At 50.2% G+C, this 15,101-nt stretch overlaps 1 protein-coding gene across 1 annotated transcript in view; it reads left to right on the top strand.

Annotated features, from left to right (window-relative positions):
• Nucleotides 1-535, top strand: part of MFSD11 (major facilitator superfamily domain containing 11) — a 37,897-nt gene extending 37,362 nt beyond the window's left edge. Inside the window, exon 14 of the mRNA XM_079904587.1 lies at nucleotides 158-535. The gene's annotated coding sequence lies outside the window, so the exon portion shown is untranslated. The remainder of the gene's footprint in view (nucleotides 1-157) is intronic.
• Nucleotides 536-15,101: the final 14,566 nt, after the last annotated feature.

Here is a 15,101-nt window from a genome sequence, read left to right as displayed (position 1 = left end):
GGAAACCTGGAAAGACCTATAACAAATAAAAAATTTAATTAGTAATTTAAAATCTTCCCTCCCCCCACAAACAAATCCAGGCCCAAATGGCTTCACTGGTGAATTTTATCAAATATTTAAAGAAGAAATAATACTTATCCTTCACAAATTCTTTCAGAAGATAGAGAAGGAGAGAAACACTTTCCAACTCATTCCATGAGGCCAGTATGACTCTGATACCAAAGTTAAAGACATCACAGAAAAGAAAACCACAGTCAACATAGAGGCCAAAATATTAGGAAACTGACTCCAGAGAAAACGGACGTATAAAAAGGATGGTACACCGTGACCCAGCAGGATTTATCCCAGGAATGCAAGATCAGTTTTGTCATCCAAAAACTTATGCAGGAGGTTGCAAATAAGAAAAGAGTTTAGGGCTTCCCCGGTGGCGCAGTGGTTGAGAGTCCGCCTGCTGATGCAGGGGACATGGGTTCGTGCCCCAGTCCGGGAAGATCCCACATGCCGTGGAGTGGCTGGGCCGGTGAGCCATGGCTGCTGAGCCTGTGCGTCCAGAGCCTGTGCTCCGCAACGGGAGAGGCCACAGCAGTGAGAGGCCCGTGTACCACAAAAAAAAAAAAAAAAAAGAGTTTATTTGGGGGAGGGGTCTTAAGAATTGCAGTTCGGGGGCTTTCCTGGTGGTGCAGTGGTTAAGAATCCGCATGCCAATGCAGGGGACACAGGTTCAAGCCCTGGTCCGGGAAGATCCCACATGCCGCGGAGCAACTAAGCCCGTGTGCCACAACTACTGAGCCTGCACTCTAGAGCCCGCGAGCCACAACTACTGAAGCCCATTAGCCTAGAGTCCGTGCTCCGCAACAAGAGAAGCCACCACAATGAGAAGCCCGTGCACCGCAGCAAAGAGTAGCCCCTGCTCACCACAACTAGAGAAAGCCCACATGCAGCAATGAAGGCCCAAAGCAGCCAAAAATAAAATAAATAAATCTATTTAAAAAAAAAAAAGAATTGCAGTTCGGGAGACACACATTCGGGTAATCCGGAAAGAGTGTTCCAGGGAACAGAAGGAGTCAGGGACTTATGAAGACAAAAAGCCATGAAGTTGTTAAAGGTTGCCTGGCGAGAATTGTGATTCACTCTGACCGAGTCAGAAAATATTTGTCCTTAAGGAATCACAAGTTGTTTCAGGGTAGGGGTCTAATTAGTAGATACGCTGTCATGAGTTATTTTAGGGTAAGTGTCCGATAAGTATTTTGAGTTTCTGGCAGGCATTCTGGATGACTCCATCAGGTCAAAGGTTACATTCCATCCAGCCTGAGACGTGCATAAGTCACACTTCCTTAATAGTCTCCAGGCTCCACTTAAGAGTGCTCTCTTAGCAATACCAACTGAATTTTGATTCTCCTTTCACGGTTTAACATCCAAAAATCAATTAATATAATTGTGTCATTTTCCAGCACCAGTTATTCTTCAACACCCACTGGTTATCCTACAAGTAAATTCAATTCTGACACTAATTACCCAGAGTTAGCACAGACCCCTTACTTTGAAGCCTGTCTCACAAGACAGCCCTCAGTTCTGTTGCCACAGCCACAAATCTCGGCTCTCCCCAAGGCTCTGGCACTTCTGGCTGGCTGACCACAAATTCAGGGGCTCCCACATTCCTCCTTCAGATCTGATAATTCTCTAGAACAACTCACAGAATCAGAAAAGCACTATACATACTTTAGCAGCTTTATTATAAAGGATGCAACTCAGGAACAGCCGAATGGAAGAGATGCACGGGCAAGGTGGGCTGGGGCACAGAGCTTCCATGTCCCATCTGAATATGCCACTCTCCCAGCACATTGAGGTGTTCACTGCCATGGAAGCTCCCTGAACCCTGTTCAAGAGTTTTTATGAAGATTTAGTTATGTAGGACTTCCCTCGTGGTGCAGTGGTTAAGAATCCGCCTGCCAATGCAGGGGACACGGGTTCGAGCCTGGGTCCGGGAAGATCCCACATGCCGCGGAGCAACTAAGCCCGCGAGCCACAACTACTGAGCCCACGTGCCACAACTACTGAAGCCCGCGTGTCTAGAGCCTGTGTGCCACAAGAGAAGCCACTGCAATGAGAAGCCTGCACACAGTGATGAAGAACAGCCCCCGCTCGCCGCAACTAGAAACAGCCTGCGCGCAGCAACGAAGACCCAACGCAGCCAAAAATAAATAAATTTGTTAAAAAAAAAAAAGATTTAGTTATGTAAGCGTAGTTCATCAAATCACTGGCATTAGTGATTGATTCAATGTCCAGTTCCTCACCCCTCCCGGAGCAGGGGCTGAAGTTCTAACTGTCTAATTACATGCTTGGTTCCTCTGGCAACCAGCCCCCATCCTGAAGCTATTTAGGGGCCCCAAGGATCACCTCATTAGCATAAACTCAGGTAGGGTCCAAAGGGACTCATTAAGAATAAAGACACTCCTAGCGCTCAGGAAATTCCAAGGATTTTAGGAGCTCTGTGCCAGGAATCCAGGACAAAGACCAGGTGTGTGTATATATATATATATTTTTTATTCTACTGCAGTAATGCATCATATTAATAGAATTAAGGACAAAGCTACATGATCACTCACGTCACAGAAAAAGCCCCTCACAAAATCCAAAACCATTCATGATTGAAAACAAACAGAATTCCCTGGTGGTCCAGTGGTTAGGACTCTTTGCTTTCACTGCAGGGGCCTCGGGTTCGATCCCTGGTCGGGGAACTAAGATCCCGCAAGCCAAGTGGTAAGGCAAAAAAAAAAAAAAAAAAAAAGAAAAGAAAAAATAAACAAACAAAAATATAAACACCTCTCATTAAAGTAGGAACAGAGAACTTCTTCAACGTAACAGGAGCATCTATGGAAAAGCCCACAGCTAACGTGCTTAGTGGTGAAAAAATGAATGTTCTTTCCCTCAGATCAGGAGCAAAAGAAAGGCAAAACGTACACTTTCGCCACTTCTGTAGTAAGACAAAAAAAAAAAAGTCATCCAGATTGATAAAAAATAAAACTGTCAATCACAGATGACATGATCTCTTGTATGTAAATAATCCCAAGAATATACACACACAAACCTACTAGAACTAACAGGTTAAGCAAAGTGGCAAGACACAAGCTCAACATACAGAAATCAATTGTATTTCTATATACTAGTACTGAGCAATCTGCAAATAAAATTAATACAATTCCATTCACAATAGCATCAAAAGGAATAAAATATTTAGTAATAGATTTAACCAAAAAATGCAATTTTTGTTTGCTGGAAAGTACAAAGCATTGCTGAGAGAAATTAAAGTTCTAAATAAATGGAGGGAAGTTCCATGGTCATGAACTGGAAGACTCAGTATTGTCAAACGGTAATTCTCACCTCATTGATTATAAAATCAATGCAATCTCTAACAAAATCCCAGCTGAATTTTTTTGTGTGTGGGGAAATCGACAGGTTGACTTTAAAATCTATAGGGAGGGCTTCCCTGGTGGCGCAGTGGTTGAGAGTCCGCCTGCCAATGCAGGGGACACGGGTTCGTGCCCCGGTCTGGGAAGATCCCACATGCTGCAGAGCAGCTGAGCCCGTGAGCCATGGATGCTGAGCCTGCACGTCCGGAGCACAGGCTCCACAACGGGAGAGGCCACAACAGTGAGAGGCCTGTGTACCGCAAAAAAAAAAAAAAAAAAAAAAGGAGAGAGGAGACTCCAGTCCATATGTCCTACCAACCTCCCAGAATCCTTCTGGCTGGAATCCATCTTGGCTGAGTGATGCATGTGCCACCAGGAAGGACTCTGAGTCAGACTATGGGCCAAGCAAGATGATTGGCCAGAGACAACCCGGAAACTAACTTCATTACCATAAAACCCGAGACTGCGAGCCACGTGGCAGAGCAGTTCTCCTGGGTTCCCTTACCCTCCTGCTCTCCGCCCAGGCGCCCCTTCCCAATAAAGTCTCTTGCTTTGTCAGCACGTGTGTCTCCTCGCACAATTCATTTCCGAGTGTTAGACAAGAACCCACTCTCGGGCCCTGGAAGGGGTCCCCCTGCCTGCAACACTTGGATTAACTAGAATTCTCCAAACTGAATTAAGAGCATATGGCATCTTTTTTCTTTGATCCAGTCGAAGAGAATTTAGTTAGTGCATCGGAGCAGCTTGTGGAAGCATTGCTTTATCGGGACATAGGGAATGTGTCCCATTGTGCAGCCTGGGTTTACTGAAGTTCCAGTAGTGTTTGGGATATTTATTACCAGGTGAGGAGAGTGGGTTAGGAAGATCTCAGAAGCCTCTAGGAGGGAGTAAATTGTTTAAATATCCCATGTGCCTCTGAAATTGAAGCACAGGTCTGAGATGCTAAGTGGGTAAAGTGGGCCTGTGGGTCCCAGCTCTTGCTGACTCCATCTCATTTGTCTCTCTCTCCAATATTATGCTCCTCCATACAGATTTCTCACCACTTGTCTCTCTGTGTTATTGGAAGCGTCATGGTATCCACAGTAAAGCCAATTTAAACGCAGTAGAGTCTGCAAGCATTAACACTTATGCTCGAAAACGGAGAAAATGATAGAGCCTGCTGCAGGAAGGTCTCATCGCACTGTTCACCAGTGCCACCGGGGGTGAAGAGATTAAAAATGGCCTGTAGGGCGGCAGAGTGACTTTCATTCCATGCAAAGAAAAACGAGATTAAAAATATTTCAACGTGGGCTTCCCTGGTGGCGCAGTGGTTGAGCCTGCCGATGCAGGGGACACGGGTTCGTGCCCCGGTCCGGGAAGATCCCACATGCCGCGGAGCGGCTGGGCCCGTGAGCCATGGCCGCTGAGCCTGCGCGTCCGGAGCCTGTGCTCCGCAACGGGAGAGGCCACACAGTGAGAGGCCCGCGTACCACAAAAAAAAAAAAAAAAAATTCAAGTCAATAAAGTACCTTCAAGTGCCTGCACTGGACAAATAAACCAGAGTCACAGGTGTTGGGAAAAATCACAGAATGGAACAGGGTCTGTGCAACGTGGAGGACTTCAGTGACTGGCCATTTGTGAGGTGGCAGTCATAGGGATTCACTGTCTTCCGGGTGGGGGAGGAGGGAGTGCCTCGGAGTCGCTGGGGGCCTCGGCCCTGTGTGTCCCTGTCACCATGGTTTCCAGTCTCCTGGGTGATCTGAAAGCATGTCTCTTTTATTCTGCCTATTTCCCTCTTTTGTGGCCCAGCTTGCTCTCGACCTTACCCTTTTTTAGATTTCTAGAGTGGGTTTCTTAGCCCTGACCCCCCCCTTTTTTTTTTTTTCCTGGTACGCGGGCCTCTCAGTGTTGTGGCCTCTCCCGCTGCGGAGCACAGGCTCTGGACACGCAGGCTCAGCGGCCATGGCTCACGGGCCCAGCCGCTCCACGGCACGTGGGATCCTCCCGGACCGGGGCACGAACCCGCATCCCCTGCATCGGCAGGCGGACTCTCAACCACTGCACCACCAGGGAAGCCCGCCCTGACCCCTTTGACATTTGGGCCCTGTCATTTCTCTCGTGGGGTGTCCTGTGCATGACACAATGTTGAGCTTCCGTGGCCTCTACCCCCAGGGTGCCCGCAACACTCCCCTCCACCAGTTGTGACAACCAAAAATATCTCCAGGACTTCCCTGGCGGTCCAGTGGTTAAGACTCCGAGCTTCCACTGCAGGGGGTGAAGGTTTGATTCCTGGTCAGGGAACTAAGATCCCCCATGCCATCCTGTGCGGGGCAGCCAAAACAAACAACAAAAAAAATCTCCAGACATTGCCACATGTCCCCGAGGGGGCAGAATCGTCCCCACTCACTCCTGTAGAGAATCTCTATTCTAGGAGGTGGCAACACTTAGCTGAGCCTGAAGACTTCTGAGGCATTGAAAGGGACTGCCTTCTCAGAATGGGTCAAATCGCCCTCTTGGAGTAAAATCAGCGCCATATAAATGACCACTTAATGGTGTGGTTGATGCGGTAGACAGAATAATGGCCGCTCAAAGACGTCCCCATCCTAATCCCCCGAATCTGTGAAAATGTCACCTCGCACAGCAAAAGGGATTCTGCAGCTGTAATGAAGTTAAGGATCTTGAGAGGGGAGATATTCCCCGATGCTCTGTGTAGCTCCCGTGTAATCACAGGGTCCTTGTGAGCGGGAGGCAGGAGGGTCAGAGACAGGGAAGGAGAGGTGATGTCAGAAGCAGAGGTGGGAAAGAGATTGAAGATGCTGGCCTTGAAGGTGCAGGAAGGGGCCACGAGCCAACACATGCCTCTAGAAACTGGAAAAGGCAAGGAAATGGACTCTCCCCAGAGCCTCCAGGAGGAACCAGCCCCGTTACTGATGCGGGTCCTTGGACTCTTTAATCAATAGAAACTGATAAGAAACCTGACAAGGAATTCAGGCAAAGCTCTACTGGGACTTGTGCAGCCCGAGAGAGTGAAAACGAGTAACAGGTGCCCTTGCATGCTCCTGCGGGCGGGCGGGGGTGAGCTGCTCCCTTAAACGGGGGGAGGGCAGGGGTGGATCGGTGGGTCGGGCTGGAGGGGGGCTTAGGTGGCCTGTCCACCCCCTTGGTGGTGCCGTGTGCAGGGGTCATGCACAGGATCCTGCTTTTGCTCCCGGCACCTCAGAAATGGCAGTGGGTTTGTGGCCTTTTTGTATCTTTTTTTAAAAAAATAAATTTATTTATTAATTAATTTATTTTTATTTTTGGCTGCGTTGGGTCTTCGTTGCTGCGCGCGGGCTTTCTCTAGTTGCGGCGAGCGGGGGCTACTCTTCATTGTGGTGCACGGGCTTCTCACTGCGGTGGCTTCTCTTGTTGCGGAGCACGGGCTCTAGGCACTCAAGCTTCAGTAGTTTCGGCGCGCGGGCTCAGTAGTTGTGGCGCACGGGCCCAGCCGCTCCGCGGCATGTGGGATCTTCCCGGACCAGGGCCCAAACCCTCGTCCCCTGCATTGGCAGGCTGACTCCCAACCACTGCGCCACCAGGGAAGTCCCAACCTTTTTGTATCTTATTGTTCCTAATTGCCCCAGCTGCACATGCACCGCAGTTGTTTTTAGCCCCTTGTAGTTTCTTTGTATTCTGTTGTTGTGGAGACATTTGTTCAGGGTAAGCAATGCAGCCAAGGGTCTCAGGTCCCAGCCTGTCTCAGCCCTGTTGACACACAGTGAGACCTGTTTTGGAATTCTGACCTCCAGGGCTGTAAAATAATAAATGTATGGTGTTTGAAGGGACTAAGAAATGAGCGCAGTGGCATTGGTTGTTCTTCCTCAGCTAGACAAGGCTCCAGAGAGGGGGAGCAGTGCCTGTTTTCCTGCACTCCCACAGCACAGTGCTGTTTGCTGGCGAGGGGAAGTTGGAAGCAGTGTCTTCCATAAACTTTGCGATGAGGTTAAGTCCTCCTCTTTCCTGCGGGGGCTCACGGGAACTGATGGCCTGGGCATTGAGGCAACCTCTAACCCATCAGCTGGGATGATTGCCTGCTGGAAGTCAAGCTGGGAAGTAGTGCAGACCCGGCCTGGACCCGGGAAGTCCGTCTTGAACCCTCATCTCTCCGTGGCACCTCAGTCACGCACATCCATCAGCCAGCGTCCCACTGGGAGCCCCGCGGACTTCTCTTCTTGAGAGTTAGCACCCAGGGGGTGTCTGTGAAATGCAGATTGAACAGTGCAAATTTGGGGGTCTTTTTCCCATTTACCGTGGGAGTCGGGTTGTGCAAAAACTGACTAAATTCATTGTTTCACTTCGAAATTTTTTAAAAGATTTTTTAGGGCTTCCCTGGTGGCGCAGTGGTTGGGAGTCCGCCTGCCGGTGCAGGGGACGTGGGTTCGTGCCCCGGTCTGGGAGGATCCCACATGCCGCGGAGCGGCTGGGCCCGTGAGCCGTGGCCGCTGGGCCTGCGCGTCCGGAGCCTGTGCTCTGCAGCGGGGGAGGCCACAGCGGTGGGAGGCCCGCGTACCGCAAAAAAAAAAAAAAAAAAGATTTTTTAATAGACCTAATTTTGTAGAGCAGTTTTAGTTGACAGCAAAATTGAGTGGAAAGTACAGAGATTTCCCATATACCCTCTGCCTCTTCACACGTACAACCTTCCTCACTGTCAGCATCCCCACCAAAGTGGGACGTTTGTTACAATTAACGAACCGACGCTGACACGTCATTATCCCCCAAAGTCCACGGTTTACAGCAGGGCTCACTCTTGGTGGTGTACCTCCTGTGGATTTGGACAAATGTACAGTGGCATGTGTCCACCACTACAGTAACACACAGAGCAGTTTTGTGGTTTTCCTTTTTTCTTTTTTTTTTGTTTGTTTTTTTTGCGGTACGCGGGCCTCCCACTGCCGTGGCCTCTCCCGTTGTGGAGCACAGGCTCCGGACGTGCAGGCTCAGCGGCCATGGCTCACGGGCCCAGCCGCTCCGCGGCATGTGGGATCCCCCCGGACCGGGGCACGAACCCGTGTCCCCTGCATCGGCAGGCGGACTCCCAACCACTGCGCCACCAGGGAAGCCCCGGTTTTCCTTTTAATGCAGATCGCAGACCATGGGAAATACTTTGCGTGTCAGGGTCAGCTTGCTCGGTAGATACTCGGTGTAATTCCCCTGTAGCTTCACCCGGCACTTATAACTTTGGCCAGTTATCTATTAAACGTATATTGTTTGTTATGAGGAAGAGCAGGTGAGAGGGTGCAGCCAGGTCAGTGTAAAATCCTCCCAACTGCATGGAGAATGTTGAAGTCATGCTCACTTAGTGAGATACATTCAGCAAGTACCAAGCACCCAGTACCATACATTAGGGAGCAAAAGCCACAGAGCTTGGTCCTCCTAGAGTTTCCAGCCTACACAGGGTTGTTTAGGGAGCTTGGCAAATCCGTTAACTACAGATGAGGAATAAGACAGGATTTGCCCAGATAATACAACAGAACTTTCTTAGGAAAGGATGGAGTTGGCGTGTAGGTCCTAGCAGGCCCTCCAACAAGCCAGTCCAGGCAAAGCTTCAGATGCCAGACCACGGGGTGAATGACCCCTCCCGAACTTCCTTCTGTCCTCCTAGGATTTTTGCTCACTCCTATGGGTGGATGAGGAAGTTGACAAATGAGAAACCCAGGTTCTGGTCCCTGCTGTGGGTCTTTAGGCTGGCCATGGGCTCCCTCAAATTGAGCTTGCTTATCTGAAAAGAAAGGTTTGGACATGACGGCCTCTGGGATTTCTATTAGCCAGGACAGACTGATTCTCACGTGGATGGGGGCCCTGCTAGACCAGGTCCACCTCTGTTTGTTTCCATGTCCTGGTCGGTCAAATACCACCAATCCTTAGCTAGAGCTTCAGATGAGTTCCAAATGCTTGGGCAGAAGTTTCAGCCACGGCCCTGTGGCCCTCTAGTCCTGCACTGCTTGTCAGATCAACAAGTTCCAGCTGGAATGCACCTCTTTCTAGCCAGGGGGTGAGTAGGAATTACTGTGCTGGTTTTGGAGTCTTGCAGGAAAGAAACGTCCAGGAAATCGGGCTCTGTCCTCTTGCGCCCTGCAGAGGGCGTCCTGCTCTTGCGGTTGGCCTACATGCATCCTGTAGGTCGTTGCCTCATTTTCGTGTGGCTGAGGCCCAGGGCTGGGATGGAAGAGGAATGGAACTGACATAGTAACATCCGATGCAATTTAAACCTGGACTGGGCCCCTCAAACGAAACTTCTGCTGCACTGTTCTGACTTCCACACTCGTGCCTTTCTCCTCTGGCTGACGTGGAGACGTCTGTCCTTGTCCCGTGGCCTACATTCTCACGTTCCTATTTAAACCCCCGAGTTCATAAATTGTCCCTATCTTTCATTTCCTCTTTGAAAGACACTGAGAACTCAATTTGTGGAAAATGAGGTCCACTCCTCCTGGACCTTGTACGTTATGTTTTTAGGCAAAACCACTTTACAGATATTACTCTTTTGAAAGTGGTTTTGCCTAAAAACATAACTTACAAGGCCCAGGAGGACTGATTCATTTGGTTCCCGTTGCCCTTTACTTAAGAAGAAAACACAAACAGGAAAACTGTGAAGTAACAGTTAAAACCAATGTATAAATTCATTTCTAACCAAGCTCTAGAATTCCTGGAAAGTACTCTGCGCTTCCACTGCAGGGGGCATGGGTTCGATCCCTGGTGGGGGAACTAAGATCCTGCATGCCATGTGACATGGCCCCCAAAAAAAAGAAAGTACCGTAGAATACATATATATATTTTTTATATATATATATATATTATATATATATATATATAGCCTTGGAGCCATTTAATACCGCTGCAGGTTGCCATGAGGAGGGTAGGGGCCGAATGGTGGCACAGAGGAGGGGCCCTAACCCGTTGTCACGGGACTTCCTTACTGCGGAGCAGTTACAGCTGTGGGGGAGAGGAGGGCGGACGCAGTGCCGTTTCCCAGCCCTCTGTGCTCTCTGTGGTCCCCTGTGTCTTCCTCCGTGAGCACAGTATGGAACTCTTAGGCTGGCTCCAGGGGTCATTTGTCCCTCCCTCCCACATCCAGGGGACACCTGTCATAGCGTCCCTCAACACTTGCTGTCAGAAACACACAGCTGCTGTCTAACATCTGCTGCCCTTACCGGGACTTAGATGAATTTCCCTGTTTTTTTGTTCAGGATGAGCTAGTTACCCTTCCGTAGTGGGTTAAATAGTGTCCCCACCAAAAGATATGCCTGTCCATATCCTAAGCCCTGGGGGCTGTGAATGTGACCTTACTTGGAAATAGAGTCTTTGCAGATGTGATTAAGGTGAGGATCTCGAGATCTTCCTGGATTTGGGATGGGCCCTGAATCTGATGGCTGGTGTCCTGATAAGAGAAAGGAGAGGCGGAATGGAGGCTCACAGAAGGAAAGGTGATGGGAAGACGGAGGCGGAGACTGGAGTGTTACAGCTGCAAACCAAGGACACCAAGGAGTGCAAGAAACTCCCAGAAACTAGGAGACAGGCCTGGGAGAGCTCCTCCCTCAGAGGCTCCGAAGGAACCAACTCTGCCAATACCTTCATTTCAGACTTCCAGCCTCCAGAACTGGGAGAGAAGAAATTTCTGTCGTTTTAAACCCTGCGGTTTAGGGTAACTCATTACGGCGGCCCCAGGAGATCAATACACCTCCTCCCCAAGCCCTGACCATTTCAACAAGGGTGTGTGACGGCTGCCTCTTATTTTTTAATTAATTAACTAATTAATTAATGAGGTTGTGCTGGGTCTTTAGTTGTGGCAGGCGGGCTCCTTAGTTGCGGCTGCCTCTCATTTTTGATTCTCGGTTAAACCATCCCGTGTTTTTGAATAATTTACATTTCAGGACTTCTCTTCTGGGCCCCTCTGCCTTGGGCCGTGGTAAACCTCATGAGTACAGTCTCCTCCCCGACTTCAGCCAGCTTTCCCACCAGGTTTGCTCTGCTGACCACCAGTGGGGCCGACTGGGTGCCTTTTCTCTCACCTTCACTTGGGCGGGCTGCTTATACACTGAGGCCCAGTGACATGTCATTAGCTGAAAAGAGTCTCAGAAGGCTAATGATGTTTTCTCCTGCTTTGTCCTCTCTTCTCTGTTGATTTCCTGAAAATAGACTACCTATTTTAAAAATTTATTTTATTTATTTATTTATTTATTTTTTTGCGGTACGCGGGCCTCTCACTGTTGTGGCCTCTCCCGTTGCGGAGCACAGGCTCCAGACGCGCAGGCTCAGCGGCCATGGCTCACGGGCCCAGCCGCTCCGCGGCATGTGGGATCCTCCCGGACCGGGGCACGAATCCGTGTCCCCTGCATCGGCAGGGGGACTCCCAACCACTGAGCCACCAGGGAAGCCCTATTTTATTTATTTTTATTTTGGGCTGCGTTGGGTCTTCGTTGCTGCGCATGGGCTTTCTCTAGTTGCGGCAAGTGGGGGCTGCTCTTTGTTGCGGTGTGTGGGCTCCTCATTGCGGTGGCTTCTCTTGTTGCGGAGCATGGGCTCTAGGCGCGTAGGCTTCAGTAGTTGTGGCACGTGGGTTCAGTAGTTGTGGCTCGCGAGCTTTAGAACGCAGGCTCAGTAGTTGTGGCGCATGGGCTTAGTTGCTCCGTGGCATGTGGGATCTTCCTGAACCAGGGCTCGAATCCGTGTGCCCTGCATTGGCAGGCGGATTCTTGACCACTGCGCCACCAGGGAAGTCCCTGTGAGTCTGTTTCTTTTTTGTTATATTCACTAGTTTGTTGTATTTTTAGATTCCATATATAAATGAGATCATACAGTATTTGTGTTTCTCTGTCTGACTTATTTCACTTACCATAATACCCTCCAAGTCCATCCACGTTGTTGCAAATGGCAACATTTCATTCCCCTTTGTGGCTGAGTCGTATTCCATTGTGTGTAGGTATAAGACGACACAAGTTTATCTGCTCACTGCTCTGGAAGACAGACATCAAAATCAAGGTGTCAGCAGAGCATGCTCCCTCCGGAGCCTCTAGGGAAAGGTCCTTCCTCACCTCCTCCAGCTTCTGGAGGCTCCAGGTGCTTCTTGGCTTGTGGCCACATCACTCAATCTCTGCCTCCCAAATCTCCCTCTGCCTTTCTCTCTCTCTCTTTTTTTTTTTTTTTTGGCTGCACTGCAGGCTGGTGGGACCTTAGTTCCCTGACCAGGGATTGAACCCACACCCTTGGCAGTGAAAGCGCGGAGTCCTAACCGCTGCACCACCAGGGAATTCCCCTGCCTTTCCCTTATAAGGACAGGTGTCATTGGATTTAAGCCCAACCTGATAATTCAGGATAATCTTATCATGAGACCCCTGGTTTAATGACATCTGCATAGAGTCTTTTTCCAAATAAGGTCACTCACACAGGATCCGGGAAGTGGACAAATATTTTGGGGGGGCCACCGTTCGGAGAGTGAGTGTGCTTTGGGGTGCAGCTGCAGCTGTGTTTCTGAGCTGTCCTTCCCCCCCAGGACTCTCTGAAAGGTGGACTGTCTGACGGCCTCTGTCTCACATCTTCAGGCTCTCCCTCCACCCCCAGCACATTTTCCTCACCTTGTAAACCACTCCCAGTCTTGAACACAAAACAAACTGAAGACCCTTCTTCTTAAGACCACTGTCCCTGGAACTCCATTCATCCCATTTTTCCTCCGCTCCCGGATGGCCCATAAAGACAGTCCATGTTCCAGGTCTCACACCGTGGGCCTCCCTCTGGGCTCTGCACATTCTGAATCTGGGCCTGCCTCCGGAGGGGCTCCTGTGACCATGACCGTGGCTGCTGGATGGAGCCCGTGGGATCCTCCATCTCTTTACCACGTTTCCTGGGTTGGAGCCTTACCCTCCCGCTGGCTCTGTAACAGCTCCCAGCTGGGGACACGTGGGCCAGCCAGGGGTCTGTGCCAGTGGAGAGTGGGTCTCAGCTCAACCCCTCACTAGCTGCCTGTTGAATTTGAGCGAGGCACCTCTGCTCTGGGCCTTGGGGGCTCAGCTGGCCGTGGAGGCCATCGGATGGTGGAGGTTGAACAGGACCAGTTGGCAGGCGCGCTGTGACTTCCGCGGCTATAGGGGCTCCTCCAGGGGAAGGTGATGAGGGCTTCCCTTCTCTCCCAACTCTGCTCCGAGGGTGAGACAACGGGGTGGGGGATGAGGCCCAGGGTCTCTGAAGCCCTGGGACGTCTTGCTCAGCGCAGCCTCGTCCTTTCAGTACGGCTGAGGTTTCTTCCTGGGAATCTCCGTCAGCAACTGGAAGGGCCCGGCTGGCAAGCGCTGGGGAACGAGGCTCCACACCTGCTGTCTCCTGGCTGGAGAAAGGGTGCAGCTCTGCCGATGAAATTCTACGTGGATTAATTAAAATGGGGGAAAGCATTTCATTGTTGGATCTTGTTACGGAGGTACCAGAGCCTCTGTTTTGGTGGTGGTGGTGGGGAACGTGCTCCAAGCCTAGGTCTTTTTTTGTTTTTTTTGGCCAGGCTGCGCGGCTTTCGGGATCTTACTTCCCTGCCAGGGATCGAACCCGGTCCCCGGGCATTGGAAGCTCAGAGTCCTAACCACTGGACCACCAGGGAAGTCCCAGCCTGGGGGTTTATGGTAGGGGAGGAGCTGGTTGCCTGCCTCACTAGAGGTGTGGTGTTAATCCTTAACGCCAGAAGGGCAGTGCGTTCATGGGGGAAGTCTGCAGGGGAAGCTTTAGAAAGATCCCCCCATGCACAGTGGGCAGCCTCACATTCCTTTCTTTTTTTTTTCCAAAGACGGCAGTCCTCCAGGGCAGCTTCCCCCAGAGAGGGCAAGAAAGGAGCAGGCAAGACAGAAGCCACAGAATTTGTGTAACCTAATCTTGGACATCCCATCGCTTTTGTGTTTTCTACTTGTTAGAAGCAGGTCCTTCGGTCCAGCCCACACTCCAGCAAAGAAGATTCCACAGGGACACAGAGGTGAGGATCATGGGGCCATCGTGGGAGCCGCCTACCAGTTCACAGCCTATGGGAACGAATATGTGTCAGGGGAGTGTGACTTTGGTTCCGTGGGAGCTATTAACACCCACAGATTTATAGGTCAGGAGCATGCTCTTCCTGGCTATCTGGAAGAGAGAGACCCACTCGGTGGCCCATTAATTTATTTGACTTTATCATATTGTACACTTTGCAAACCACTTTGCTTCTGTCTGTGATAGAAGTTAAAATCCAGTTAAAATCCGCAAATTACAGATGTGTATAAGAGCAGGTAGCTGCACGTATAAGAAAATGCCAGGGACTTCCCTGGTGGTCCAGTGGTTAAGACTCTGAGCTCACAACGCAAGGGGCCCGGGTTCAATCCCTATTCGGGGAACTAGATCCCACATGCTGCAACTAAGACCCGGTGCGGCCAAATAAATAAGTAAATAAATATTAAAAAAAAGAAAAAGAAAATGCCAGCTCTCAAATGTCAGCATGAAAAGTTGTTTGTCAACAGTTGTAGGTTTGCAGATTGGGGCTCTGCCTGAAAAATGGGCAGGGGGAGACTCCATCCTCTAGGGGAGCTCGGCCAGACCCACGTTGATGCTGCCACCAGATCGTGCTTACCCTGGAGAAATCAAGGTCCTAGACAGTGGTTTCTCTCCATTGCCACTTGTGGTGGAAATGACTCGGCAAGGCTCAGCTCTGGCTAGAGGGGACCACCCCACCGA

This window comes from Stenella coeruleoalba (assembly GCF_951394435.1).
Source record: "Stenella coeruleoalba genome assembly, chromosome: 19".
In the NCBI taxonomy this organism is placed as follows: Eukaryota; Metazoa; Chordata; class Mammalia; order Artiodactyla; family Delphinidae; genus Stenella; species Stenella coeruleoalba.
The sequence above is the reverse complement of the archived record's forward strand: the minus strand, read 5'-3'. Positions and strand labels throughout refer to the sequence as shown.